General features: G+C 49.8%; 57 non-coding genes and 1 pseudogene across 57 annotated transcripts; all 58 read left to right on the top strand.

The window, feature by feature from the left end:
- Positions 1-193: 193 nt before the first annotated feature.
- On the top strand, positions 194-312 carry LOC149766678 (5S ribosomal RNA). The gene has a single exon (XR_016402707.1). It is a non-coding gene; the product is annotated as a 5S ribosomal RNA (ribosomal RNA).
- A 247-nt stretch (positions 313-559) lies between these two features.
- Positions 560-677, top strand: LOC149766677 (5S ribosomal RNA). Its single transcript, XR_016408715.1, has one exon. It is a non-coding gene; the product is annotated as a 5S ribosomal RNA (ribosomal RNA).
- A 247-nt stretch (positions 678-924) lies between these two features.
- LOC149766676 (5S ribosomal RNA) lies at positions 925-1,043 on the top strand. Its single transcript, XR_016405685.1, has one exon. It is a non-coding gene; the product is annotated as a 5S ribosomal RNA (ribosomal RNA).
- Positions 1,044-1,289: 246 nt separating this feature from the next.
- Positions 1,290-1,408, top strand: LOC149766675 (5S ribosomal RNA). Its single transcript, XR_016401102.1, has one exon. It is a non-coding gene; the product is annotated as a 5S ribosomal RNA (ribosomal RNA).
- A 246-nt stretch (positions 1,409-1,654) lies between these two features.
- Positions 1,655-1,773, top strand: LOC149766674 (5S ribosomal RNA). The gene has a single exon (XR_016404126.1). It is a non-coding gene; the product is annotated as a 5S ribosomal RNA (ribosomal RNA).
- A 247-nt stretch (positions 1,774-2,020) lies between these two features.
- On the top strand, positions 2,021-2,139 carry LOC149766673 (5S ribosomal RNA). Its single transcript, XR_016411556.1, has one exon. It is a non-coding gene; the product is annotated as a 5S ribosomal RNA (ribosomal RNA).
- A 243-nt stretch (positions 2,140-2,382) lies between these two features.
- Positions 2,383-2,501, top strand: LOC149766672 (5S ribosomal RNA). Its single transcript, XR_016403693.1, has one exon. It is a non-coding gene; the product is annotated as a 5S ribosomal RNA (ribosomal RNA).
- A 246-nt stretch (positions 2,502-2,747) lies between these two features.
- Positions 2,748-2,866, top strand: LOC149766671 (5S ribosomal RNA). The gene has a single exon (XR_016402554.1). It is a non-coding gene; the product is annotated as a 5S ribosomal RNA (ribosomal RNA).
- A 247-nt stretch (positions 2,867-3,113) lies between these two features.
- LOC149766670 (5S ribosomal RNA) lies at positions 3,114-3,231 on the top strand. The gene has a single exon (XR_016404683.1). It is a non-coding gene; the product is annotated as a 5S ribosomal RNA (ribosomal RNA).
- A 247-nt stretch (positions 3,232-3,478) lies between these two features.
- On the top strand, positions 3,479-3,597 carry LOC149766669 (5S ribosomal RNA). The gene has a single exon (XR_016404447.1). It is a non-coding gene; the product is annotated as a 5S ribosomal RNA (ribosomal RNA).
- A 247-nt stretch (positions 3,598-3,844) lies between these two features.
- Positions 3,845-3,963, top strand: LOC149766668 (5S ribosomal RNA). Its single transcript, XR_016406252.1, has one exon. It is a non-coding gene; the product is annotated as a 5S ribosomal RNA (ribosomal RNA).
- A 247-nt stretch (positions 3,964-4,210) lies between these two features.
- LOC149766667 (5S ribosomal RNA) lies at positions 4,211-4,329 on the top strand. The gene has a single exon (XR_016402660.1). It is a non-coding gene; the product is annotated as a 5S ribosomal RNA (ribosomal RNA).
- Positions 4,330-4,576: 247 nt separating this feature from the next.
- Positions 4,577-4,694, top strand: LOC149766666 (5S ribosomal RNA; annotated as a pseudogene).
- A 246-nt stretch (positions 4,695-4,940) lies between these two features.
- On the top strand, positions 4,941-5,059 carry LOC149766665 (5S ribosomal RNA). Its single transcript, XR_016404125.1, has one exon. It is a non-coding gene; the product is annotated as a 5S ribosomal RNA (ribosomal RNA).
- A 247-nt stretch (positions 5,060-5,306) lies between these two features.
- Positions 5,307-5,425, top strand: LOC149766664 (5S ribosomal RNA). Its single transcript, XR_016400733.1, has one exon. It is a non-coding gene; the product is annotated as a 5S ribosomal RNA (ribosomal RNA).
- Positions 5,426-5,672: 247 nt separating this feature from the next.
- LOC149766663 (5S ribosomal RNA) lies at positions 5,673-5,791 on the top strand. The gene has a single exon (XR_016400732.1). It is a non-coding gene; the product is annotated as a 5S ribosomal RNA (ribosomal RNA).
- Positions 5,792-6,037: 246 nt separating this feature from the next.
- Positions 6,038-6,156, top strand: LOC149766662 (5S ribosomal RNA). Its single transcript, XR_016402706.1, has one exon. It is a non-coding gene; the product is annotated as a 5S ribosomal RNA (ribosomal RNA).
- Positions 6,157-6,403: 247 nt separating this feature from the next.
- On the top strand, positions 6,404-6,521 carry LOC149766661 (5S ribosomal RNA). Its single transcript, XR_016405004.1, has one exon. It is a non-coding gene; the product is annotated as a 5S ribosomal RNA (ribosomal RNA).
- A 247-nt stretch (positions 6,522-6,768) lies between these two features.
- Positions 6,769-6,887, top strand: LOC149766660 (5S ribosomal RNA). The gene has a single exon (XR_016405683.1). It is a non-coding gene; the product is annotated as a 5S ribosomal RNA (ribosomal RNA).
- Positions 6,888-7,133: 246 nt separating this feature from the next.
- On the top strand, positions 7,134-7,252 carry LOC149766659 (5S ribosomal RNA). The gene has a single exon (XR_016401101.1). It is a non-coding gene; the product is annotated as a 5S ribosomal RNA (ribosomal RNA).
- A 246-nt stretch (positions 7,253-7,498) lies between these two features.
- Positions 7,499-7,617, top strand: LOC149766658 (5S ribosomal RNA). Its single transcript, XR_016404124.1, has one exon. It is a non-coding gene; the product is annotated as a 5S ribosomal RNA (ribosomal RNA).
- Positions 7,618-7,864: 247 nt separating this feature from the next.
- On the top strand, positions 7,865-7,983 carry LOC149766657 (5S ribosomal RNA). The gene has a single exon (XR_016401903.1). It is a non-coding gene; the product is annotated as a 5S ribosomal RNA (ribosomal RNA).
- Positions 7,984-8,230: 247 nt separating this feature from the next.
- Positions 8,231-8,349, top strand: LOC149766656 (5S ribosomal RNA). The gene has a single exon (XR_016411555.1). It is a non-coding gene; the product is annotated as a 5S ribosomal RNA (ribosomal RNA).
- A 243-nt stretch (positions 8,350-8,592) lies between these two features.
- On the top strand, positions 8,593-8,711 carry LOC149766655 (5S ribosomal RNA). Its single transcript, XR_016405329.1, has one exon. It is a non-coding gene; the product is annotated as a 5S ribosomal RNA (ribosomal RNA).
- Positions 8,712-8,957: 246 nt separating this feature from the next.
- On the top strand, positions 8,958-9,076 carry LOC149766654 (5S ribosomal RNA). The gene has a single exon (XR_016405051.1). It is a non-coding gene; the product is annotated as a 5S ribosomal RNA (ribosomal RNA).
- A 247-nt stretch (positions 9,077-9,323) lies between these two features.
- LOC149766653 (5S ribosomal RNA) lies at positions 9,324-9,441 on the top strand. The gene has a single exon (XR_016405563.1). It is a non-coding gene; the product is annotated as a 5S ribosomal RNA (ribosomal RNA).
- A 247-nt stretch (positions 9,442-9,688) lies between these two features.
- LOC149766652 (5S ribosomal RNA) lies at positions 9,689-9,807 on the top strand. The gene has a single exon (XR_016404749.1). It is a non-coding gene; the product is annotated as a 5S ribosomal RNA (ribosomal RNA).
- A 247-nt stretch (positions 9,808-10,054) lies between these two features.
- On the top strand, positions 10,055-10,172 carry LOC149766651 (5S ribosomal RNA). The gene has a single exon (XR_016408572.1). It is a non-coding gene; the product is annotated as a 5S ribosomal RNA (ribosomal RNA).
- Positions 10,173-10,419: 247 nt separating this feature from the next.
- Positions 10,420-10,538, top strand: LOC149766650 (5S ribosomal RNA). The gene has a single exon (XR_016400731.1). It is a non-coding gene; the product is annotated as a 5S ribosomal RNA (ribosomal RNA).
- Positions 10,539-10,785: 247 nt separating this feature from the next.
- Positions 10,786-10,903, top strand: LOC149766649 (5S ribosomal RNA). Its single transcript, XR_016408571.1, has one exon. It is a non-coding gene; the product is annotated as a 5S ribosomal RNA (ribosomal RNA).
- Positions 10,904-11,150: 247 nt separating this feature from the next.
- LOC149766648 (5S ribosomal RNA) lies at positions 11,151-11,269 on the top strand. The gene has a single exon (XR_016402909.1). It is a non-coding gene; the product is annotated as a 5S ribosomal RNA (ribosomal RNA).
- A 247-nt stretch (positions 11,270-11,516) lies between these two features.
- On the top strand, positions 11,517-11,635 carry LOC149766647 (5S ribosomal RNA). Its single transcript, XR_016411554.1, has one exon. It is a non-coding gene; the product is annotated as a 5S ribosomal RNA (ribosomal RNA).
- Positions 11,636-11,881: 246 nt separating this feature from the next.
- Positions 11,882-12,000, top strand: LOC149766646 (5S ribosomal RNA). The gene has a single exon (XR_016403918.1). It is a non-coding gene; the product is annotated as a 5S ribosomal RNA (ribosomal RNA).
- Positions 12,001-12,247: 247 nt separating this feature from the next.
- On the top strand, positions 12,248-12,366 carry LOC149766645 (5S ribosomal RNA). The gene has a single exon (XR_016403333.1). It is a non-coding gene; the product is annotated as a 5S ribosomal RNA (ribosomal RNA).
- A 247-nt stretch (positions 12,367-12,613) lies between these two features.
- LOC149766644 (5S ribosomal RNA) lies at positions 12,614-12,732 on the top strand. The gene has a single exon (XR_016400860.1). It is a non-coding gene; the product is annotated as a 5S ribosomal RNA (ribosomal RNA).
- Positions 12,733-12,979: 247 nt separating this feature from the next.
- Positions 12,980-13,098, top strand: LOC149766643 (5S ribosomal RNA). Its single transcript, XR_016404336.1, has one exon. It is a non-coding gene; the product is annotated as a 5S ribosomal RNA (ribosomal RNA).
- A 246-nt stretch (positions 13,099-13,344) lies between these two features.
- LOC149766642 (5S ribosomal RNA) lies at positions 13,345-13,463 on the top strand. The gene has a single exon (XR_016404748.1). It is a non-coding gene; the product is annotated as a 5S ribosomal RNA (ribosomal RNA).
- A 247-nt stretch (positions 13,464-13,710) lies between these two features.
- LOC149766641 (5S ribosomal RNA) lies at positions 13,711-13,828 on the top strand. Its single transcript, XR_016406185.1, has one exon. It is a non-coding gene; the product is annotated as a 5S ribosomal RNA (ribosomal RNA).
- Positions 13,829-14,075: 247 nt separating this feature from the next.
- Positions 14,076-14,194, top strand: LOC149766640 (5S ribosomal RNA). The gene has a single exon (XR_016405682.1). It is a non-coding gene; the product is annotated as a 5S ribosomal RNA (ribosomal RNA).
- A 246-nt stretch (positions 14,195-14,440) lies between these two features.
- On the top strand, positions 14,441-14,559 carry LOC149766639 (5S ribosomal RNA). The gene has a single exon (XR_016401100.1). It is a non-coding gene; the product is annotated as a 5S ribosomal RNA (ribosomal RNA).
- A 246-nt stretch (positions 14,560-14,805) lies between these two features.
- Positions 14,806-14,924, top strand: LOC149766638 (5S ribosomal RNA). Its single transcript, XR_016404123.1, has one exon. It is a non-coding gene; the product is annotated as a 5S ribosomal RNA (ribosomal RNA).
- A 247-nt stretch (positions 14,925-15,171) lies between these two features.
- On the top strand, positions 15,172-15,290 carry LOC149766637 (5S ribosomal RNA). The gene has a single exon (XR_016401902.1). It is a non-coding gene; the product is annotated as a 5S ribosomal RNA (ribosomal RNA).
- A 247-nt stretch (positions 15,291-15,537) lies between these two features.
- Positions 15,538-15,656, top strand: LOC149766636 (5S ribosomal RNA). Its single transcript, XR_016411553.1, has one exon. It is a non-coding gene; the product is annotated as a 5S ribosomal RNA (ribosomal RNA).
- A 243-nt stretch (positions 15,657-15,899) lies between these two features.
- Positions 15,900-16,018, top strand: LOC149766635 (5S ribosomal RNA). Its single transcript, XR_016405327.1, has one exon. It is a non-coding gene; the product is annotated as a 5S ribosomal RNA (ribosomal RNA).
- A 246-nt stretch (positions 16,019-16,264) lies between these two features.
- Positions 16,265-16,383, top strand: LOC149766634 (5S ribosomal RNA). The gene has a single exon (XR_016411552.1). It is a non-coding gene; the product is annotated as a 5S ribosomal RNA (ribosomal RNA).
- A 247-nt stretch (positions 16,384-16,630) lies between these two features.
- Positions 16,631-16,749, top strand: LOC149766633 (5S ribosomal RNA). Its single transcript, XR_016401901.1, has one exon. It is a non-coding gene; the product is annotated as a 5S ribosomal RNA (ribosomal RNA).
- Positions 16,750-16,996: 247 nt separating this feature from the next.
- On the top strand, positions 16,997-17,115 carry LOC149766632 (5S ribosomal RNA). Its single transcript, XR_016411551.1, has one exon. It is a non-coding gene; the product is annotated as a 5S ribosomal RNA (ribosomal RNA).
- A 243-nt stretch (positions 17,116-17,358) lies between these two features.
- LOC149766631 (5S ribosomal RNA) lies at positions 17,359-17,477 on the top strand. Its single transcript, XR_016405326.1, has one exon. It is a non-coding gene; the product is annotated as a 5S ribosomal RNA (ribosomal RNA).
- Positions 17,478-17,723: 246 nt separating this feature from the next.
- On the top strand, positions 17,724-17,842 carry LOC149766630 (5S ribosomal RNA). The gene has a single exon (XR_016411550.1). It is a non-coding gene; the product is annotated as a 5S ribosomal RNA (ribosomal RNA).
- A 247-nt stretch (positions 17,843-18,089) lies between these two features.
- On the top strand, positions 18,090-18,207 carry LOC149766629 (5S ribosomal RNA). The gene has a single exon (XR_016405562.1). It is a non-coding gene; the product is annotated as a 5S ribosomal RNA (ribosomal RNA).
- Positions 18,208-18,453: 246 nt separating this feature from the next.
- LOC149766628 (5S ribosomal RNA) lies at positions 18,454-18,572 on the top strand. Its single transcript, XR_016404747.1, has one exon. It is a non-coding gene; the product is annotated as a 5S ribosomal RNA (ribosomal RNA).
- A 247-nt stretch (positions 18,573-18,819) lies between these two features.
- On the top strand, positions 18,820-18,937 carry LOC149766627 (5S ribosomal RNA). Its single transcript, XR_016408270.1, has one exon. It is a non-coding gene; the product is annotated as a 5S ribosomal RNA (ribosomal RNA).
- Positions 18,938-19,184: 247 nt separating this feature from the next.
- On the top strand, positions 19,185-19,303 carry LOC149766626 (5S ribosomal RNA). The gene has a single exon (XR_016400730.1). It is a non-coding gene; the product is annotated as a 5S ribosomal RNA (ribosomal RNA).
- Positions 19,304-19,550: 247 nt separating this feature from the next.
- Positions 19,551-19,668, top strand: LOC149766625 (5S ribosomal RNA). Its single transcript, XR_016408570.1, has one exon. It is a non-coding gene; the product is annotated as a 5S ribosomal RNA (ribosomal RNA).
- Positions 19,669-19,915: 247 nt separating this feature from the next.
- LOC149766624 (5S ribosomal RNA) lies at positions 19,916-20,034 on the top strand. The gene has a single exon (XR_016402908.1). It is a non-coding gene; the product is annotated as a 5S ribosomal RNA (ribosomal RNA).
- Positions 20,035-20,281: 247 nt separating this feature from the next.
- Positions 20,282-20,400, top strand: LOC149766623 (5S ribosomal RNA). Its single transcript, XR_016411548.1, has one exon. It is a non-coding gene; the product is annotated as a 5S ribosomal RNA (ribosomal RNA).
- Positions 20,401-20,646: 246 nt separating this feature from the next.
- LOC149766622 (5S ribosomal RNA) lies at positions 20,647-20,765 on the top strand. Its single transcript, XR_016403917.1, has one exon. It is a non-coding gene; the product is annotated as a 5S ribosomal RNA (ribosomal RNA).
- Positions 20,766-21,012: 247 nt separating this feature from the next.
- LOC149766621 (5S ribosomal RNA) lies at positions 21,013-21,131 on the top strand. Its single transcript, XR_016403332.1, has one exon. It is a non-coding gene; the product is annotated as a 5S ribosomal RNA (ribosomal RNA).
- Positions 21,132-21,286: the final 155 nt, after the last annotated feature.

The raw sequence follows: 21,286 nt of genomic DNA, 5'->3' as shown, positions 1-21,286 counted from the left end.
CGGCTTTTGGCTTTTTCTCTTCGGATAATTTTTTTTCCCGAAAATAAACTGAGTCCGGAGACTCGCGGTGCCATGCCGCATAGCGGGACCAGCGCGTTGAATCCTACGCCAGAACGGCCTCGGCGGCGCGAATGTTTCGGGCCATCGAGGTCTGCTGCTTTGTCATAAAAGGGAGTTTCGAAGAGCATGTCATGGGTGCGATCATACCAGAACTAATGCACCGGATCCCATCAGAACTCCGCAGTTAAGCGTGCTTGGGCGAGAGTAGTACTAGGATGGGTGACCCCCTGGGAAGTCCTCGTGTTGCACCCCTTTTATTTTTTGCCCGCTTTTTTATTTTTTGATAATATTTATTTTTAATTTTTCGGCTTTTGGCTTTTCCTCTCCGGATAATTTTTTTCCTCCGAAAATAAACTGAGTCCGGAGACTGGCGGTGCCATGCCGCATAGCGGGACCAGCGCGTTGAATCCTACGCCAGAACGGCCCCGGCGGCGCGAATGTCTCGGGTCGTCGAGGTCTGCTGCTTTGTCATAAAAGGGAGTTTCGATGGGCATGTCATGGGTGCGATCATACCAGCACTAATGCACCGGATCCCATCAGAACTCCGCAGTTAAGCGTGCTTGGGCGAGATTAGTACTAGGATGGGTGACCCCCGGGAAGTCCTCGTGTTGCAAACCTTTTATTTTTTGCCCGCTTTTTTATTTTTTGATAATATTTATTTTTAATTTTTCGGCTTTTGGTTTTTCCTCTTCGGATAATTTTTTTCCCCCGAAAATAAACTGAGTCCGGAGACTGGCGGTGCCATGCCGCATAGCGGAACCAGCGCGTTGAATCCTACGCCAGAACGGCCTCGGCGACGCGAATGTCTCGGGCCGTCGAGGTCTGCTACTTTGTCATAAAAGGGAGTTTCGAAGGGCATGTCATGGGTGCGATCATACCAGCACTAATGCATCGGATCCCATCAGAACTCCGCAGTTAAGCGGGCTTGGGCGAGAGTAGTACTAGGATGGGTGACCCCCTGGGAAGTCCTCGTGTTGCACCCCTTTTATTTTTTGCCCGCTTTTTTATTTTTTGATAATATTTATTTTTAATTTTTCGGCTTTTGGCTTTTTCTCTTCGGATAATTTTTTCCCCCGAAAATAAACTGAGTCCGGGGACTCGCGGTGCCATGCCGCATAGCGGGACCAGCGCGTTGAATCCTACGCCAGAACGGCCCCGGCGGCGCGAATGTCTCAGGCCGTCGAGGTCTGCTGCTTTGTCATAAAAGGGAGTTTCGATGGGCGAGTCATGGGTGCGATCATACCAGCACTAATGCACCGGATCCCATCAGAACTCCGCAGTTAAGCGTGTTTGGGCGAGAGTAGTACTAGGATGGGTGACCCCCTGGGAAGTCCTCGTGTTGCACCCCTTTTATTTTTTGCCCGCTTTTTTATTTTTTGATAATATTTATTTTTAATTTTTCGGCTTTTGGCTTTTTCTCTTCGGATAATTTTTTTTCCCGAAAATAAACTGAGTCCGGAGACTCGCGGTGCCATGCCGCATAGTGGGACCCGCGCGTTGAATCCTATGCCAGAACGGCCCCGGCGGCGCGAATGTCTCGGGCCGTCGAGGTCTGCTGCTTTGTCATAAAAGGGAGTTTCGAAGGGCATGTCATGGGTGCGATCATACCAGCACTAATGCACCGGATCCCATCAGAACTCCGCAGTTAAGCGTGCTTGGGCGAGAGTACTACTAGGATGGGTGACCCCCTGGGAAGTCCTCGTGTTGCACCCCTTTTATTTTTTGCCCGCTTTTTTATTTTTTGATAATATTTATTTTTAATTTTTCGGCTTTTGGCTTTTCCTCTTCGGATAATTTTTTTCCCCCGAAAATAAACTGAGTCCGGAGACTGGCGGTGCTATGCCGCATAGCGGGACCAGCGCGTTGAATCCTACGCCAGAACGGCCCCGGCGGCGCGAATGTCTCGGGCCGTCGAGGTCTGCTGCTTTGTCATAAAAGGGAGTTTCAATGGGCATGTCATGGGTGCGATCATACCAGCACTAATGCACCGGATCCCATCAGAACTCCGCAGTTAAGCGTGCTTGGGCGAGAGTAGTACTAGGATGGGTGACCCCCTGGGAAGTCCTCGTGTTGCACCCCTTTTATTTTTTGCCCGCTTTTTTATTTTTAATATTTATTTTTAATTTTTCGGCTTTTGGCTTTTCCTCTTCGGATAATTTTTTTCCCCCGAAAATAAACTGAGTCCGGAGACTGGCGGTGCCATGCCGCATAGCGGGACCAGCGCGTTGAATCCTACGCCAGAACGGCCCCGGCGGCGCGAATGTCTCGGGCCGTCGAGGTCTGCTGCTTTGTCATAAAAGGAAGTTTCGATGGGCAAGTCATGGGTGCGATCATACCAGCACTAATGCACCGGATCCCATCAGAACTCCGCCGTTAAGCGTGTTTGGGCGAGAGTAGTACTAGGATGGGTGACCCCCTGGGAAGTCCTCGTGTTGCACCCCTTTTATTTTTTGCCCGCTTTTTTATTTTTTGATAATATTTATTTTTAATTTTTCGGCTTTTGGCTTTTTCTCTTCGGATAATTTTTTTTCCCGAAAATAAACTGAGTCCGGAGACTCGCGGTGCCATGCCGCATAGCGGGACCAGCGTGTTGAATCCTACGCCAGAACGGCCTCGGCAGCGCGAATGTTTCGGGCCATCGAGGTCTGCTGCTTTGTCATAAAAGGGTGTTTCGAAGAGCATGTCATGGGTGCGATCATACCAGCACTAATACACCGGATCCCATCAGAACTCCGCAGTTAAGCGTGCTTGGGCGAGAGTAGTACTAGGATGGGTGACCCCCTGGGAAGTCCTCGTGTTGCACCCCTTTTATTTTTTGCCCGCTTTTTTATTTTTTGATAATATTTATTTTTAATTTTTCGGCTTTTGGCTTTTCCTCTCCGGATAATTTTTTTCCTCCGAAAATAAACTGAGTCCGGAGACTGGCGGTGCCATGCCGCATAGCGGGACCAGCGCGTTGAATCCTACGCCAGAACGGCCCCGGCGGCGCGAATGTCTCGGGCCGTTGAGGTCTGCTGCTTTGTCATAAAAGGGAGTTTCGATGGGCATGTCATGGGTGCGATCATACCAGCACTAATGCACCGGATCCCATCAGAACTCCGCAGTTAAGCGTGCTTGGGCGAGATTAGTACTAGGATGGGTGACCCCCGGGAAGTCCTCGTATTGCACCCCTTTTATTTTTTGCCCGCTTTTTTATTTTTTCATAATATTTATTTTTAATTTTTCGGCTTTTGGCTTTTCCTCTTCGGATAATTTTTTTCCCCCGAAAATAAACTGAGTCCGGAGACTGGCGGTGCCATGCCGCATAGCGGGACCAGCGCGTTGAATCCTACGCCAGAACGGCCCCGGCGGCGCGAATGTCTCGGGCCGTCGAGGTCTGCTGCTTTGTCATAAAAGGGAGTTTCGATGGGCAAGTCATAGGTGCGATCATACCAGCACTAATGCACCGGATCCCATCAGAACTCCGCAGTTAAGCGTGCTTGGGCGAGAGTAGTACTAGGATGGGTGGCCCCCTGGGAAGTCCTCGTGTTGCACCCCTTTTATTTTTTACCCGCTTTTTTATTTTTTGATAATATTTATTTTTAATTTTTCGGTTTTTGGCTTTTCCTCTTCGGATAATTTTTTTCCCCCGAAAATAAACTGAGTCCGGAGACTGGCGGTGCCATGCCGCATAGCGGGAGCAGCGCGTTGAATCCTACGCCAGAACGGCCCCGGCGGCGCGAATGTCTCGGGCCGTCGAGGTCTGCTGCTTTGTCATAAAAGGGAGTTTCGAAGGGCATGTCATGGGTGCGATCATACCAGCACTAATGCACCGGATCCCATCAGAACTCCGCAGTTAAGCGGGCTTGGGCGAGAGTAGTACTAGGATGGGTGACCCCCTGGAAAGTCCTCGTGTTGCACCCCATTTATTTTTTGCCCGCTTTTTTATTTTTTCATAATATTTATTTTTAATTTTTCGGCTTTTGGCTTTTCCTCTTCGGATAATTTTTTTTCCCCGAAAATAAACTGAGTCCGGAGACTGGCGGTGCCATGCCGCATAGCGGGACCAGCGCGTTGAATCCTACGCCAGAACGGCCCCGGCGGCGCGAATGTCTCGGGCCGTCGAGGTCTGCTGCTTTGTCATAAAAGGTAGTTTCGAAGGGCATGTCATGCGTGCGATCATACCAGCACTAATGCACCGGATCCCATCAGAACTCCGCAGTTAAGCGTGCTTGGGCGAGAGTAGTACTAGGATGGGTGACCCCCTGGGAAGTCCTCGTGTTGCACCCCTTTTATTTTTTGCCCACTTTTTTATTTTTTGATAATATTTATTTTTAATTTTTCGGCTTTTCATTTTTCTTCTTCGGATAATTTTTTTCCCCCGAAAATAAACTGAGTCCGGAGACTGGCGGTGCCATGCCGCATAGCGGGACCAGCGCGTTGAATCCTACGCCAGAACGGCCCCGGCGGCGCGAATGCCTCGGGCCGTCGAGGTCTGCTGCTTTGTCATAAAGGGGAGTTTCGAAGGGCATGTCATGGTTGCGATCATACCAGCACTAATGCACCGGATCCCATCAGAACTCCGCAGTTAAGCATGCTTGGGCGAGAGTAGTACTAGGATGGGTGACCCCTGGGAAGTCCTCGTGTTGCACCTCTTTTATTTTTTGCCCGCTTTTTTATTTTTTGATAATATTTATTTTTAATTTTTCGGCTTTTGGCTTTTCCTCTTCGGATAATTTTTTTCCCCGAAAATAAACTGAGTCCGGAGACTGGCGGTGCCATGCCGCATAGTGGGACCCGCGCGTTGAATCCTATGCCAGAACGGCCCCGGCGGCGCGAATGTCTCGGGCCGTCGAGGTCTGCTGCTTTGTCATAAAAGGGAGTTTCGAAGGGCATGTCATGGGTGCGATCATACCAGCACTAATGCACCGGATCCCATCAGAACTCCGCAGTTAAGCGTGCTTGGGCGAGAGTACTACTAGGATGGGTGACCCCCTGGGAAGTCCTCGTGTTGCACCCCTTTTATTTTTTGCCCGCTTTTTTATTTTTTGATAATATTTATTTTTAATTTTTCGGCTTTTGGCTTTTCTTCTTCGGATAATTTTTTTCCCCCGAAAATAAACTGAGTCCGGAGACTGGCGGTGCCATGCCGCATAGCGTGACCAGCGCGTTGAATCCTACGCCAGAACGGCCCCGGCGGCGCGAATGTCTCGGGCCGTCGAGGTCTGCTGCTTTGTCATAAAAGGGAGTTTCGATGGGCATGTCATGGGTGCGATCATACCAGCACTAAGGCACCGGATCCCATCAGAACTCCGTAGTTAAGCGTGCTTGGGCGAGAGTAGTACTAGGATGGGTGACCCCCTGGGAAGTCCTCGTGTTGCACCCCTTTTATTTTTTGCCCGCTTTTTTATTTTTTGATAATATTTATTTTTAATTTTTCGGCTTTTGGCTTTTCTTCTTCGGATAATTTTTTTCCCCCGAAAATAAACTGAGTCCGGAGACTGGCGGTGCCATGCCGCATAGCGTGACCAGCGCGTTGAATCCTACGCCAGAACGGCCCCGGCGGCGCGAATGTCTCGGGCCGTCGAGGTCTGCTGCTTTGTCATAAAAGGGAGTTTCGATGGGCATGTCATGGGTGCGATCATACCAGCACTAAGGCACCGGATCCCATCAGAACTCCGTAGTTAAGCGTGCTTGGGCGAGAGTAGTACTAGGATGGGTGACCCCCTGGGAAGTCCTCGTGTTGCACCCCTTTTATTTTTTGCCCGCTTTTTTATTTTTTGATAATATTTATTTTTAATTTTTCGGCTTTTGGCTTTTTCTCTTCGGATAATTTTTTTTCCCGAAAATAAACTGAGTCCGGAGACTCGCGGTGCCATGCCGCATAGCGGGACCAGCGCGTTGAATCCTACGCCAGAACGGCCTCGGCGGCGCGAATGTTTCGGGCCATCGAGGTCTGCTGCTTTGTCATAAAAGGGAGTTTCGAAGAGCATGTCATGGGTGCGATCATACCAGAACTAATGCACCGGATCCCATCAGAACTCCGCAGTTAAGCGTGCTTGGGCGAGAGTAGTACTAGGATGGGTGACCCCCTGGGAAGTCCTCGTGTTGCACCCCTTTTATTTTTTGCCCGCTTTTTTATTTTTTGATAATATTTATTTTTAATTTTTCGGCTTTTGGCTTTTCCTCTCCGGATAATTTTTTTCCTCCGAAAATAAACTGAGTCCGGAGACTGGCGGTGCCATGCCGCATAGCGGGACCAGCGCGTTGAATCCTACGCCAGAACGGCCCCGGCGGCGCGAATGTCTCGGGTCGTCGAGGTCTGCTGCTTTGTCATAAAAGGGAGTTTCGATGGGCATGTCATGGGTGCGATCATACCAGCACTAATGCACCGGATCCCATCAGAACTCCGCAGTTAAGCGTGCTTGGGCGAGATTAGTACTAGGATGGGTGACCCCCGGGAAGTCCTCGTGTTGCACCCCTTTTATTTTTTGCCCGCTTTTTTATTTTTTGATAATATTTATTTTTAATTTTTCGGCTTTTGGTTTTTCCTCTTCGGATAATTTTTTTCCCCCGAAAATAAACTGAGTCCGGAGACTGGCGGTGCCATGCCGCATAGCGGAACCAGCGCGTTGAATCCTACGCCAGAACGGCCTCGGCGACGCGAATGTCTCGGGCCGTCGAGGTCTGCTACTTTGTCATAAAAGGGAGTTTCGAAGGGCATGTCATGGGTGCGATCATACCAGCACTAATGCATCGGATCCCATCAGAACTCCGCAGTTAAGCGGGCTTGGGCGAGAGTAGTACTAGGATGGGTGACCCCCTGGGAAGTCCTCGTGTTGCACCCCTTTTATTTTTTGCCCGCTTTTTTATTTTTTGATAATATTTATTTTTAATTTTTCGGCTTTTGGCTTTTTCTCTTCGGATAATTTTTTCCCCCGAAAATAAACTGAGTCCGGGGACTCGCGGTGCCATGCCGCATAGCGGGACCAGCGCGTTGAATCCTACGCCAGAACGGCCCCGGCGGCGCGAATGTCTCAGGCCGTCGAGGTCTGCTGCTTTGTCATAAAAGGGAGTTTCGATGGGCGAGTCATGGGTGCGATCATACCAGCACTAATGCACCGGATCCCATCAGAACTCCGCAGTTAAGCGTGTTTGGGCGAGAGTAGTACTAGGATGGGTGACCCCCTGGGAAGTCCTCGTGTTGCACCCCTTTTATTTTTTGCCCGCTTTTTTATTTTTTGATAATATTTATTTTTAATTTTTCGGCTTTTGGCTTTTTCTCTTCGGATAATTTTTTTTCCCGAAAATAAACTGAGTCCGGAGACTCGCGGTGCCATGCCGCATAGTGGGACCCGCGCGTTGAATCCTATGCCAGAACGGCCCCGGCGGCGCGAATGTCTCGGGCCGTCGAGGTCTGCTGCTTTGTCATAAAAGGGAGTTTCGAAGGGCATGTCATGGGTGCGATCATACCAGCACTAATGCACCGGATCCCATCAGAACTCCGCAGTTAAGCGTGCTTGGGCGAGAGTACTACTAGGATGGGTGACCCCCTGGGAAGTCCTCGTGTTGCACCCCTTTTATTTTTTGCCCGCTTTTTTATTTTTTGATAATATTTATTTTTAATTTTTCGGCTTTTGGCTTTTCTTCTTCGGATAATTTTTTTCCCCCGAAAATAAACTGAGTCCGGAGACTGGCGGTGCCATGCCGCATAGCGTGACCAGCGCGTTGAATCCTACGCCAGAACGGCCCCGGCGGCGCGAATGTCTCGGGCCGTCGAGGTCTGCTGCTTTGTCATAAAAGGGAGTTTCGATGGGCATGTCATGGGTGCGATCATACCAGCACAAAGGCACCGGATCCCATCAGAACTCCGTAGTTAAGCGTGCTTGGGCGAGAGTAGTACTAGGATGGGTGACCCCCTGGGAAGTCCTCGTGTTGCACCCCTTTTATTTTTTGCCCGCTTTTTTATTTTTTGATAATATTTATTTTTAATTTTTCGGCTTTTGGCTTTTCCTCTTCGGATAATTTTTTTCCCCCGAAAATAAACTGAGTCCGGAGACTGGCGGTGCTATGCCGCATAGCGGGACCAGCGCGTTGAATCCTACGCCAGAACGGCCCCGGCGGCGCGAATGTCTCGGGCCGTCGAGGTCTGCTGCTTTGTCATAAAAGGGAGTTTCGATGGGCATGTCATGGGTGCGATCATACCAGCACTAATGCACCGGATCCCATCAGAACTCCGCAGTTAAGCGTGCTTGGGCGAGAGTAGTACTAGGATGGGTGACCCCCTGGGAAGTCCTCGTGTTGCACCCCTTTTATTTTTTGCCCGCTTTTTTATTTTTAATATTTATTTTTAATTTTTCGGCTTTTGGCTTTTCCTCTTCGGATAATTTTTTTCCCCCGAAAATAAACTGAGTCCGGAGACTGGCGGTGCCATGCCGCATAGCGGGACCAGCGCGTTGAACCCTACGCCAGAACGGCCCCGGCGGCGCGAATGTCTCGGGCCGTCGAGGTCTGCTGCTTTGTCATAAAAGGGAGTTTCGATGGGCAAGTCATGGGTGCGATCATACCAGCACTAATGCACCGGATCCCAACAGAACTCCGCAGTTAAGCGTGTTTGGGCGAGAGTAGTACTACGATGGGTGACCCCCTGGGAAGTCCTCGTGTTGCACCCCTTTTATTTTTTGCCCGCTTTTTTATTTTTTGATAATATTTATTTTTAATTTTTCGGCTTTTGGCTTTTTCTCTTCGGATAATTTTTTTTCCCGAAAATAAACTGAGTCCGGAGACTCGCGGTGCCATGCCGCATAGCGGGACCAGCGCGTTGAATCCTACGCCAGAACGGCCTCGGCGGCGCGAATGTTTCGGGCCATCGAGGTCTGCTGCTTTGTCAAAAAAGGGAGTTTCGAAGAGCATGTCATGGGTGCGATCATACCAGCACTAATGCACCGGATCCCATCAGAACTCCGCAGTTAAACGTGCTTGGGCGAGAGTAGTACTAGGATGGGTGACCCCCTGGGAAGTCCTCATGTTGCACCCCTTTTATTTTTTGCCCGCTTTTTTATTTTTTGATAATATTTATTTTTAATTTTTCGGCTTTTGGCTTTTCCTCTCCGGATAATTTTTTTCCTCCGAAAATAAACTGAGTCCGGAGACTGGCGGTGCCATGCCGCATAGCGGGACCAGCGCGTTGAATCCTACGCCAGAACGGCCCCGGCGGCGCGAATGTCTCGGGTCGTCGAGGTCTGCTGCTTTGTCATAAAAGGGAGTTTCGATGGGCATGTCATGGGTGCGATCATACCTGCACTAATGCACCGGATCCCATCAGAACTCCGCAGTTAAGCGTGCTTGGGCGAGATTAGTACTAGGATGGGTGACCCCCGGGAAGTCCTCGTGTTGCACCCCTTTTATTTTTTGCCCGCTTTTTTATTTTTTGATAATATTTATTTTTAATCTTTCGGCTTTTGGTTTTTCCTCTTCGGATAATTTTTTTCCCCCGAAAATAAACTGAGTCCGGAGACTGGCGGTGCCATGCCGCATAGCGGGACCAGCGCGTTGAATCCTACGCCAGAACGGCCCCGGCGACGCGAATGTCTCGGGCCGTCGAGGTCTGCTGCTTTGTCATAAAAGGGAGTTTCGAAGGGCATGTCATGGGTGCGATCATACCAGCACTAATGCACCGGATCCCATCAGAACTCCGCAGTTAAGCGTGCTTGGGCGAGAGTTGTACTAGGATGGGTGACCCCCTAGGAAGTCCTCGTGTTGCACCCCTTTTATTTTTTGCCCGCTTTTTTATTTTTTGATAATATTTATTTTTAATTTTTTGGCTTTTGGCTTTTCCTCTTCGGATAATTTTTTTCCTCCGAAAATAAACTGAGTCCGGAGACTGGCGGTGCCATGCCGCATAGCGGGACCAGCGCGTTGAATCCTACGCCAGAACGGCCCCGGCGGCGCGAATGTCTCGGGCCGTCGAGGTCTGCTGCTTTGTCATAAAAGGGAGTTTCGATGGGCATGTCATGGGTGCGATCATACCAGCACTAATGCACCGGATCCCATCAGAACTCCGCAGTTAAGCGTGCTTGGGCAAGATTAGTACTAGGATGGGTGACCCCCGGGAAGTCCTCTTGTTGCACCCCTTTTATTTCTTGCCCGCTTTTTTATTTTTTGATAATATTTATTTTTAATTTTTCGGCTTTTGGCTTTTCTTCTTCGGATAATTTTTTTCCCCCGAAAATAAACTGAGTCCGGAGACTGGCGGTGCCATGCCGCATAGCGTGACCAGCGCGTTGAATCCTACGCCAGAACGGCCCCGGCGGCGCGAATGTCTCGGGCCGTCGAGGTCTGCTGCTTTGTCATAAAAGGGAGTTTCGATGGGCATGTCATGGGTGCGATCATACCAGCACTAAGGCACCGGATCCCATCAGAACTCCGTAGTTAAGCGTGCTTGGGCGAGAGTAGTACTAGGATGGGTGACCCCCTGGGAAGTCCTCGTGTTGCACCCCTTTTATTTTTTGCCCGCTTTTTTATTTTTTGATAATATTTATTTTTAATTTTTTGGCTTTTGGCTTTTCCTCTTCGGATAATTTTTTTCCTCCGAAAATAAACTGAGTCCGGAGACTGGCGGTGCCATGCCGCATAGCGGGACCAGCGCGTTGAATCCTACGCCAGAACGGCCCCGGCGGCGCGAATGTCTCGGGCCGTCGAGGTCTGCTGCTTTGTCATAAAAGGGAGTTTCGATGGGCATGTCATGGGTGCGATCATACCAGCACTAATGCACCGGATCCCATCAGAACTCCGCAGTTAAGCGTGCTTGGGCAAGATTAGTACTAGGATGGGTGACCCCCGGGAAGTCCTCTTGTTGCACCCCTTTTATTTTTTGCCCGCTTTTTTATTTTTTGATAATATTTATTTTTAATTTTTCGGCTTTTGGTTTTTCCTCTTCGGATAATTTTTTTCCCCCGAAAATAAACTGAGTCCGGAGACTGGCGGTGCCATGCCGCATAGCGGGACCAGCGCTTTGAATCCTACGCCAGAACGGCCCCGGCGGCGCGAATGTCTCGGGCCGTCGAGGTCTGTTGCTTTGTCATAAAAGGGAGTTTCGAAGGGCATGTCATGGGTGCGATCATACCAGCACTAATGCACCGGATCCCATCAGAACTCCGCAGTTAAGCGGGCTTGGGCGAGAGTAGTACTAGGATGGGTGACCCCCTGGGAAGTCCTCGTGTTGCACCCCTTATATTTTTTGCCCGTTTTTTTATTTTTTGATAATATTTATTTTTAATTTTTCGGCTTTTGGCTTTTCCTCTTCGGATAATTTTTTTCCCCCGAAAATAAACTAAGTCCGGAGACTGGCGGTGCCAAGCCGCATAGCGGGACCAGCGCGTTGAATCCTACGCCAGAACGGCCCCGACGGCGCGAATGTCTCGGGCCGTCGAGGTCTGCTGCTTTGTCATAAAAGGGAGTTTCGATGGGCATGTCATGGGTGCGATCATACCAGCACTAATGCACCGGATCCCATCAGAACTCCGCAGTTAAGCGTGCTTGGGCGAGAGTAGTACTAGGATGGGTGACCCCCTGGGAAGTCCTCGTGTTGCACCCCTTTTATTTTTTGCCCACTTTTTTATTTTTTGATAATATTTATTTTTAATTTTTCGGCTTTTGGCATTTTCTCTTCGGATAATTTTTTTCCCCGTAAATAAACTGAGTCCGGGGACTCGCGGTGCCATGCCGCATAGCGGGACCAGCGGGTCGAATCCTACGCCAGAACGTCCCCGGCGGCGCGAATGTCTCGGGCCATCGAGGCCTGCTGCTTTGTCATAAAAGGGAGTTTCGAAGGGCATGTCATGGGTGCGATCATACTAGCACTAATGCACCGGATCCCATCAGAACTCCGCAGTTAAGCGTGCTTGGGCGAGAGTAGTACTAGGATGGGTGGCCCCCTGGGAAGTCCTCGTGTTGCACCCCTTTTATTTTTTGCCCGCTTTTTTATTTTTTGATAATATTTATTTTTAATTTTTCGGCTTTTGGCTTTTTCTCTTCGGATAATTTTTTCCCCCCGAAAATAAACTGAGTCCGGAGACTGGCGGTGCCATGCCGCATAGCGGGACCAGCGCGTTGAATCCTATGCCAGAACGGCCCCGGCGGCGCGAATGTCTCGGGCCGTCGAGGTCTGCTGCTTTGTCATGAAAGGGAGTTTCGATGGGCATGTCATGGGTGCGATCATACCAGCACTAAGGCACCGGATCCCATCTGAACTCCGCAGTTAAGCGTGCTTGGGCGAGAGTAGTACTAGGATGGGTGACCCCCTAGGAAGTCCTCGTGTTGCACCCCTTTTATTTTTTGCCCGCTTTTTTATTTTTTGATAATATTTATTTTTAATTTTTCGGCTTTTGGCTTTTCCTCTTCGGATAATTTTTTTCCCCCGAAAATAAACTGAGTCCGGAGACTGGCGGTGCCATGCCGCATAGCGGGACCAGCGCGTTGAATCCTACGCCAGAACGGCCCCGGCGGCGCGAATGTCTCGGGCCGTCGAGGTCTGCTGCTTTGTCATAAAAGGGAGTTTCGATGGGCATGTCATGGGTGCGATCATACCCGCACTAATGCACCGGATCCCATCAGAACTCCGCAGTTAAGCGTGCTTGGGCGAGAGTAGTACTATGATGGGTGACCCCCTGGGAAGTCCTCGTGTTGCACCCCTTTTATTTTTTGCCCGCTTTTTTATTTTTTGATAATATTTATTTTTAATTTTTCGGCTTTTGGCTTTTCCTCTTCGGATAATTTTTTTCCCCCGAAAATAAACTGAGTCCGGAGACTGGCGGTGCCATGCCGCATAGCGGGACCAGCGCGTTGAATCCTACGCCAGAACGGCCCCGGCGGCGCGAATGTCTCAGGCCGTCGAGGTCTGCTGCTTTGTCATAAAAGGGAGTTTCGATGGGCGAGTCATGGGTGCGATCATACCAGCACCAATGCACCGGATCCCATCAGAACTCCGCAGTTAAGCGTGTTTGGGCGAGAGTAGTACTAGGATGGGTGACCCCCTGGGAAGTCCTCGTGTTGCACCCCTTTTATTTTTTGCCCGCTTTTTTATTTTTTGATAATATTTATTTTTAATTTTTCGGCTTTTGGCTTTTTCTCTTCAGATAATTTTTTTTCCCGAAAATAAACTGATTCCGGAGACTCGCGGTGCCATGCCGCATAGCGGGACCAGCGTGTTGAATCCTACGCCAGAACGGCCTCGGCGGCGCGAATGTTTCGGGCCATCGAGGTCTGCTGCTTTGTCATAAAAGGGAGTTTCGAAGGGCATGTCATGGGTGCGATCATACCAGCACTAATGCACCGGATCCCATCAGAACTCCGCAGTTAAGCGTGCTTGGGCGAGAGTTGTACTAGGATGGGTGACCCCCTAGGAAGTCCTCGTGTTGCACCCCTTTTATTTTTTGCCCGCTTTTTTATTTTTTGATAATATTTATTTTTAATTTTTTGGCTTTTGGCTTTTCCTCTTCGGATAATTTTTTTCCTCCGAAAATAAACTGAGTCCGGAGACTGGCGGTGCCATGCCGCATAGCGGGACCAGCGCGTTGAATCCTACGCCAGAACGGCCCCGGCGGCGCGAATGTCTCGGGTCGTCGAGGTCTGCTGCTTTGTCATAAAAGGGAGTTTCGATGGGCATGTCATGGGTGCGATTATACCAGCACTAATGCACCGGATCCCATCAGAACTCCGCAGTTAAGCGTGCTTGGGCGAGATTAGTACTAGGATGGGTGACCCCCGGGAAGTCCTCGTGTTGCACCCCTTTTATTTTTTGCCCGCTTTTTTATTTTTTGATAATATTTATTTTTAATTTTTCGGCTTTTGGTTTTTCCTCTTCGGATAATTTTTTTCCCCCGAAAATAAACTGAGTCCGGAGACTGGCGGTGCCATGCCGCATAGCGGAACCAGCGCGTTGAATCCTACGCCAGAACGGCCTCGGCGACGCGAATGTCTCGGGCCGTCGAGGTCTGCTACTTTGTCATAAAAGGGAGTTTCGAAGGGCATGTCATGGGTGCGATCATACCAGCACTAATGCATCGGATCCCATCAGAACTCCGCAGTTAAGCGGGCTTGGGCGAGAGTAGTACTAGGATGGGTGACCCCCTGGGAAGTCCTCGTGTTGCACCCCTTTTATTTTTTGCCCGCTTTTTTATTTTTTGATAATATTTATTTTTAATTTTTCGGCTTTTGGCTTTTTCTCTTCGGATAATTTTTTCCCCCGAAAATAAACTGAGTCCGGGGACTCGCGGTGCCATGCCGCATAGCGGGACCAGCGCGTTGAATCCTACGCCAGAACGGCCCCGGCGGCGCGAATGTCTCAGGCCGTCGAGGTCTGCTGCTTTGTCATAAAAGGGAGTTTCGATGGGCGAGTCATGGGTGCGATCATACCAGCACTAATGCACCGGATCCCATCAGAACTCCGCAGTTAAGCGTGTTTGGGCGAGAGTAGTACTAGGATGGGTGACCCCCTGGGAAGTCCTCGTGTTGCACCCCTTTTATTTTTTGCCCGCTTTTTTATTTTTTGATAATATTTATTTTTAATTTTTCGGCTTTTGGCTTTTTCTCTTCGGATAATTTTTTTTCCCGAAAATAAACTGAGTCCGGAGACTCGCGGTGCCATGCCGCATAGTGGGACCCGCGCGTTGAATCCTATGCCAGAACGGCCCCGGCGGCGCGAATGTCTCGGGCCGTCGAGGTCTGCTGCTTTGTCATAAAAGGGAGTTTCGAAGGGCATGTCATGGGTGCGATCATACCAGCACTAATGCACCGGATCCCATCAGAACTCCGCAGTTAAGCGTGCTTGGGCGAGAGTACTACTAGGATGGGTGACCCCCTGGGAAGTCCTCGTGTTGCACCCCTTTTATTTTTTGCCCGCTTTTTTATTTTTTGATAATATTTATTTTTAATTTTTCGGCTTTTGGCTTTTCTTCTTCGGATAATTTTTTTCCCCCGAAAATAAACTGAGTCCGGAGACTGGCGGTGCCATGCCGCATAGCGTGACCAGCGCGTTGAATCCTACGCCAGAACGGCCCCGGCGGCGCGAATGTCTCGGGCCGTCGAGGTCTGCTGCTTTGTCATAAAAGGGAGTTTCGATGGGCATGTCATGGGTGCGATCATACCAGCACAAAGGCACCGGATCCCATCAGAACTCCGTAGTTAAGCGTGCTTGGGCGAGAGTAGTACTAGGATGGGTGACCCCCTGGGAAGTCCTCGTGTTGCACCCCTTTTATTTTTTGCCCGCTTTTTTATTTTTTGATAATATTTATTTTTAATTTTTCGGCTTTTGGCTTTTCCTCTTCGGATAATTTTTTTCCCCCGAAAATAAACTGAGTCCGGAGACTGGCGGTGCTATGCCGCATAGCGGGACCAGCGCGTTGAATCCTACGCCAGAACGGCCCCGGCGGCGCGAATGTCTCGGGCCGTCGAGGTCTGCTGCTTTGTCATAAAAGGAAGTTTCGATGGGCATGTCATGGGTGCGATCATACCAGCACTAATGCACCGGATCCCATCAGAACTCCGCAGTTAAGCGTGCTTGGGCGAGAGTAGTACTAGGATGGGTGACCCCCTGGGAAGTCCTCGTGTTGCACCCCTTTTATTTTTTGCCCGCTTTTTTATTTTTAATATTTATTTTTAATTTTTCGGCTTTTGGCTTTTCCTCTTCGGATAATTTTTTTCCCCCGAAAATAAACTGAGTCCGGAGACTGGCGGTGCCATGCCGCATAGCGGGACCAGCGCGTTGAACCCTACGCCAGAACGGCCCCGGCGGCGCGAATGTCTCGGGCCGTCGAGGTCTGCTGCTTTGTCATAAAAGGGAGTTTCGATGGGCAAGTCATGGGTGCGATCATACCAGCACTAATGCACCGGATCCCAACAGAACTCCGCAGTTAAGCGTGTTTGGGCGAGAGTAGTACTACGATGGGTGACCCCCTGGGAAGTCCTCGTGTTGCACCCCTTTTATTTTTTGCCCGCTTTTTTATTTTTTGATAATATTTATTTTTAATTTTTCGGCTTTTGGCTTTTTCTCTTCGGATAATTTTTTTTCCCGAAAATAAACTGAGTCCGGAGACTCGCGGTGCCATGCCGCATAGCGGGACCAGCGCGTTGAATCCTACGCCAGAACGGCCTCGGCGGCGCGAATGTTTCGGGCCATCGAGGTCTGCTGCTTTGTCATAAAAGGGAGTTTCGAAGAGCATGTCATGGGTGCGATCATACCAGCACTAATGCACCGGATCCCATCAGAACTCCGCAGTTAAGCGTGCTTGGGCGAGAGTAGTACTAGGATGGGTGACCCCCTGGGAAGTCCTCGTGTTGCACCCCTTTTATTTTTTGCCCGCTTTTTTATTTTTTGATAATATTTATTTTTAATTTTTCGGCTTTTGGCTTTTCCTCTCCGGATAATTTTTTTCCTCCGAAAATAAACTGAGTCCGGAGACTGGCGGTGCCATGCCGCATAGCGTGACCAGCGCGTTGAATCCTACGCCAGAACGGCCCCGGCGGCGCGAATGTCTCGGGCCGTCGAGGTCTGCTGCTTTGTCATAAAAGGGAGTTTCGATGGGCATGTCATGGGTGCGATCATACCAGCACAAAGGCACCGGATCCCATCAGAACTCCGTAGTTAAGCGTGCTTGGGCGAGAGTAGTACTAGGATGGGTGACCCCCTGGGAAGTCCTCGTGTTGCACCCCTTTTATTTTTTGCCCGCTTTTTTATTTTTTGATAATATTTATTTTTAATTTTTCGGCTTTTGGCTTTTCCTCTTCGGATAATTTTTTTCCCCCGAAAATAAACTGAGTCCGGAGACTGGCGGTGCTATGCCGCATAGCGGGACCAGCGCGTTGAATCCTACGCCAGAACGGCCCCGGCGGCGCGAATGTCTCGGGCCGTCGAGGTCTGCTGCTTTGTCATAAAAGGAAGTTTCGATGGGCATGTCATGGGTGCGATCATACCAGCACTAATGCACCGGATCCCATCAGAACTCCGCAGTTAAGCGTGCTTGGGCGAGAGTAGTACTAGGATGGGTGACCCCCTGGGAAGTCCTCGTGTTGCACCCCTTTTATTTTTTGCCCGCTTTTTTATTTTTAATATTTATTTTTAATTTTTCGGCTTTTGGCTTTTCCTCTTCGGATAATTTTTTTCCCCCGAAAATAAACTGAGTCCGGAGACTGGCGGTGCCATGCCGCATAGCGGGACCAGCGCGTTGAACCCTACGCCAGAACGGCCCCGGCGGCGCGAATGTCTCGGGCCGTCGAGGTCTGCTGCTTTGTCATAAAAGGGAGTTTCGATGGGCAAGTCATGGGTGCGATCATACCAGCACTAATGCACCGGATCCCAACAGAACTCCGCAGTTAAGCGTGTTTGGGCGAGAGTAGTACTACGATGGGTGACCCCCTGGGAAGTCCTCGTGTTGCACCCCTTTTATTTTTTGCCCGCTTTTTTATTTTTTGATAATATTTATTTTTAATTTTTCGGCTTTTGGCTTTTTCTCTTCGGATAATTTTTTTTCCCGAAAATAAACTGAGTCCGGAGACTCGCGGTGCCATGCCGCATAGCGGGACCAGCGCGTTGAATCCTACGCCAGAACGGCCTCGGCGGCGCGAATGTTTCGGGCCATCGAGGTCTGCTGCTTTGTCATAAAAGGGAGTTTCGAAGAGCATGTCATGGGTGCGATCATACCAGCACTAATGCACCGGATCCCATCAGAACTCCGCAGTTAAGCGTGCTTGGGCGAGAGTAGTACTAGGATGGGTGACCCCCTGGGAAGTCCTCGTGTTGCACCCCTTTTATTTTATGCCCGCTTTTTTATTTTTTGATAATATTTATTTTTAATTTTTCGGCTTTTGGCTTTTCCTCTCCGGATAATTTTTTTCCTCCGAAAATAAACTGAGTCCGGAGACTGGCGGTGCCATGCCGCATAGCGGGACCAGCGCGTTGAATCCTACGCCAGAACGGCCCCGGCGGCGCGAATGTCTCGGGTCGTCGAGGTCTGCTGCTTTGTCATAAAAGGGAGTTTCGATGGGCATGTCATGGGTGCGATCATACCTGCACTAATGCACCGGATCCCATCAGAACTCCGCAGTTAAGCGTGCTTGGGCGAGATTAGTACTAGGATGGGTGACCCCCGGGAAGTCCTCGTGTTGCACCCCTTTTATTTTTTGCCCGCTTTTTTATTTTTTGATAATATTTATTTTTAATCTTTCGGCTTTTGGTTTTTCCTCTTCGGATAATTTTTTTCCCCGAAAATAAACTGAGTCCGGAGACTGGCGGTGCCATGCCGCATAGCGGGACCAGCGCGTTGAATCCTACGCCAGAACGGCCCCGGCGACGCGAATGTCTCGGGCCGTCGAGGTCTGCTGCTTTGTCATAAAAGGGAGTTTCGAAGGGCATGTCATGGGTGCGATCATACCAGCACTAATGCACCGGATCCCATCAGAACTCCGCAGTTAAGCGTGCTTGGGCGAGAGTTGTACTAGGATGGGTGACCCCCTAGGAAGTCCTCGTGTTGCACCCCTTTTATTTTTTGCCCGCTTTTTTATTTTTTGATAATATTTATTTTTAATTTTTTGGCTTTTGGCTTTTCCTCTTCGGATAATTTTTTTCCTCCGAAAATAAACTGAGTCCGGAGACTGGCGGTGCCATGCCGCATAGCGGGACCAGCGCGTTGAATCCTACGCCAGAACGGCCCCGGCGGCGCGAATGTCTCGGGCCGTCGAGGTCTGCTGCTTTGTCATAAAAGGGAGTTTCGATGGGCATGTCATGGGTGCGATCATACCAGCACTAATGCACCGGATCCCATCAGAACTCCGCAGTTAAGCGTGCTTGGGCAAGATTAGTACTAGGATGGGTGACCCCCGGGAAGTCCTCTTATTGCACCCCTTTTATTTCTTGCCCGCTTTTTTATTTTTTGATAATATTTATTTTTAATTTTTCGGCTTTTGGCTTTTCTTCTTCGGATAATTTTTTTCCCCCGAAAATAAACTGAGTCCGGAGACTGGCGGTGCCATGCCGCATAGCGTGACCAGCGCGTTGAATCCTACGCCAGAACGGCCCCGGCGGCGCGAATGTCTCGGGCCGTCGAGGTCTGCTGCTTTGTCATAAAAGGGAGTTTCGATGGGCATGTCATGGGTGCGATCATACCAGCACTAAGGCACCGGATCCCATCAGAACTCCGTAGTTAAGCGTGCTTGGGCGAGAGTAGTACTAGGATGGGTGACCCCCTGGGAAGTCCTCGTGTTGCACCCCTTTTATTTTTTGCCCGCTTTTTTATTTTTTGATAATATTTATTTTTAATTTTTTGGCTTTTGGCTTTTCCTCTTCGGATAATTTTTTTCCTCCGAAAATAAACTGAGTCCGGAGACTGGCGGTGCCATGCCGCATAGCGGGACCAGCGCGTTGAATCCTACGCCAGAACGGCCCCGGCGGCGCGAATGTCTCGGGCCGTCGAGGTCTGCTGCTTTGTCATAAAAGGGAGTTTCGATGGGCATGTCATGGGTGCGATCATACCAGCACTAATGCACCGGATCCCATCAGAACTCCGCAGTTAAGCGTGCTTGGGCAAGATTAGTACTAGGATGGGTGACCCCCGGGAAGTCCTCTTGTTGCACCCCTTTTATTTTTTGCCCGCTTTTTTATTTTTTGATAATATTTATTTTTAATTTTTCGGCTTTTGGTTTTTCCTCTTCGGATAATTTTTTTCCCCCGAAAATAAACTGAGTCCGGAGACTGGCGGTGCCATGCCGCATAGCGGGACCAGCGCTTTGAATCCTACGCCAGAACGGCCCCGGCGGCGCGAATGTCTCGGGCCGTCGAGGTCTGTTGCTTTGTCATAAAAGGGAGTTTCGAAGGGCATATCATGGGTGCGATCATACCAGCACTAATGCACCGGATCCCATCAGAACTCCGCAGTTAAGCGGGCTTGGGCGAGAGTAGTACTAGGATGGGTGACCCCCTGGGAAGTCCTCGTGTTGCACCCCTTATATTTTTTGCCCGTTTTTTTATTTTTTGATAATATTTATTTTTAATTTTTCGGCTTTTGGCTTTTCCTCTTCGGATAATTTTTTTCCCCCGAAAATAAACTAAGTCCGGAGACTGGCGGTGCCAAGCCGCATAGCGGGACCAGCGCGTTGAATCCTACGCCAGAACGGCCCCGACGGCGCGAATGTCTCGGGCCGTCGAGGTCTGCTGCTTTGTCATAAAAGGGAGTTTCGATGGGCATGTCATGGGTGCGATCATACCAGCACTAATGCACCGGATCCCATCAGAACTCCGCAGTTAAGCGTGCTTGGGCGAGAGTAGTACTAGGATGGGTGACCCCCTGGGAAGTCCTCGTGTTGCACCCCTTTTATTTTTTGCCCACTTTTTTATTTTTTGATAATATTTATTTTTAATTTTTCGGCTTTTGGCATTTTCTCTTCGGATAATTTTTTTCCCCGTAAATAAACTGAGTCCGGGGACTCGCGGTGCCATGCCGCATAGCGGGACCAGCGGGTCGAATCCTACGCCAGAACGTCCCCGGCGGCGCGAATGTCTCGGGCCATCGAGGCCTGCTGCTTTGTCATAAAAGGGAGTTTCGAAGGGCATGTCATGGGTGCGATCATACTAGCACTAATGCACCGGATCCCATCAGAACTCCGCAGTTAAGCGTGCTTGGGCGAGAGTAGTACTAGGATGGGTGGCCCCCTGGGAAGTCCTCGTGTTGCACCCCTTTTATTTTTTGCCCGCTTTTTTATTTTTTGATAATATTTATTTTTAATTTTTCGGCTTTTGGCTTTTTCTCTTCGGATAATTTTTTCCCCCCGAAAATAAACTGAGTCCGGAGACTGGCGGTGCCATGCCGCATAGCGGGACCAGCGCGTTGAATCCTATGCCAGAACGGCCCCGGCGGCGCGAATGTCTCGGGCCGTCGAGGTCTGCTGCTTTGTCATGAAAGGGAGTTTCGATGGGCATGTCATGGGTGCGATCATACCAGCACTAAGGCACCGGATCCCATCTGAACTCCGCAGTTAAGCGTGCTTGGGCGAGAGTAGTACTAGGATGGGTGACCCCCTAGGAAGTCCTCGTGTTGCACCCCTTTTATTTTTTGCCCGCTTTTTTATTTTTTGATAATATTTATTTTTAATTTTTCGGCTTTTGGCTTTTCCTCTTCGGATAATTTTTTTCCCCCGAAAATAAACTGAGTCCGGAGACTGGCGGTGCCATGCCGCATAGCGGGACCAGCGCGTTGAA

Source organism: Phoenix dactylifera, chromosome 4 (assembly GCF_051530095.1).
Source record: "Phoenix dactylifera cultivar Ajwa chromosome 4, Ajwa_hap1_PhDact_Kaust_v1.1, whole genome shotgun sequence".
In the NCBI taxonomy this organism is placed as follows: Eukaryota; Viridiplantae; Streptophyta; class Magnoliopsida; order Arecales; family Arecaceae; genus Phoenix; species Phoenix dactylifera.
This window is presented reverse-complemented; position numbering and strand designations above follow the sequence as displayed.